The sequence below is a fragment of the Epinephelus moara genome, chromosome 8 (assembly GCF_006386435.1).
Source record: "Epinephelus moara isolate mb chromosome 8, YSFRI_EMoa_1.0, whole genome shotgun sequence".
NCBI classification, from domain to species: domain Eukaryota; kingdom Metazoa; phylum Chordata; class Actinopteri; order Perciformes; family Serranidae; genus Epinephelus; species Epinephelus moara.
The window spans coordinates 36782085-36783909 of record NC_065513.1 but is presented as its reverse complement, the minus strand read 5'-3'; positions in this window follow the sequence as shown (position 1 = coordinate 36783909).

The window sequence follows — 1825 nt, the reverse complement described above, 5'->3', positions numbered from 1 at the left end:
TGTTCAATTATTCATGTCAAGATGAGGGTGGTACTCTGTGTCTCTCATGCTGCGTTCACATGGAATCAGGCAGACGGGAGATGACAGACGGAAAACAGCTTCTGGACGGCACAGGAAAAACAAACAGTCCAACAGGATGGGAGGACAGGAAAACAAAACATGCATGACGATATGTTGAGATGTTGATGCCATCTTGTTTACAAAGAATGGAACAAAATACATTTCCAGTAATTGTTCAGATGGCCCGTGTTTTTGCCTTGTATGAAGGAGCGATGTAACATCCAAATGAAAATTCCATCCTGGAGGACAGCAGTGCCATCTACCATGGCCATTGATGATGTTCTCTGCTGGCCGCACCTAATTCTACCGTCTCCCTGATTTCATATCTCATCCTCTATCACTTCTTTAGGAGGCTGATTGGTCAAAGACATGCCGATAATTTGCATAAACTAAAAGCATGTCTGCAAAAGTTGGATTCCATGCTGAATCCAGTTGTTTCCAGTGAGCTGTCTTTCTATCTTTCTTGTTCTCTCACCTTCCATCATCTTTTATACTTCAGAGACTAAGCCATGTGCGGACATGGCTTAGTCTCTGAAGTATAAAAGAATAATGCCCAAGAGGGTGTTCTTTAAAGGGATTATGGCCACTCTGGCACTTGTGGCAAGTAGTTCAGCGCTAGTGCCAATAATGACAGTGAAAGACTCCCTCTTGGGTATTTTTGCTTGCCATGAGTTTGACATTCCTCTTACAAATCATCCATTCTGTATGTCAAGGACATAGTCATACTGACCCCGGCTACTGTTAGTGCTCACCCAAGGCTATATTACTATGTATGTGACATGACAGGGGAACAGGACATGACTGCCTTTAGTCATTCATAGGTAGACGACTATACAGAGGCTGAGCTACAACGTTAGGACCTTTTAAGGCACTTTATGATGTTTTAAGGCAGAACAGGTCTTAAGGGATTGTTAACACTGATGCACTGATGTATCACCAGTCAAGTGTCAAGTTCATCTCACTCTACCTATGCCTTATTATTGGCTTGGGGCTACACACCAATGCCCAAAGGTTATGTTCTCATAACACCCCAACAGGGCAAAATAAGAAGAAACTTTTAAAAAATATTGGCAGTGAGCAGAGTCTGCAGCTAAATACACTGCCACACACATCTGGTGTGTCATAACCGATGACTGAGAGGGATTACTTTTTTATGAGTCTATATATTGTTTTATAGTAAAATCCAGTAAAGTATACCAGTAATATGTACGCATGTTTTTAATATTGTAGTTAGTTTTGGTGGAGATTAGTTCACAAACAGGACTGGATTAAAAACAGAGCAAAACCATGCTTGGGCCACATACAACCGGGGCCCTTCAAGTCTCATGTTCACCAAGTGGTAATTTGCTTGTGGTATTTTTTATCTTACTATATAATGACGAAAACTCTGTCTGTGTGTCTGTTCCATGTTTTTCTCCTCACTGACTTGGTCAATCCATGGTAAATTTGGCACAGTGGTAGAGGGTCATGGGAGGATGCGAATGAAGTAATATTACATCAATTAGCCAAAGGGGGGCGCTATATATATATATACAAGCAAGCTCTTAAAATTTTGGATAAGAAAACACGACAGTATCATCATTGCCACATACTCAACAAACATAAGATGCTAAACTTTGATAACATGATCATGTATGCAGATGTACGTCTGGTTTTTAAAATCATTCACAACACTGCACCTCCACCCCTCAAGCCCTTTGTTCAGCTGACCTCTGAACAGATGAGCAGGGTATCGAGAAGTACCTCTAGGTGGCAGTGTTGTATT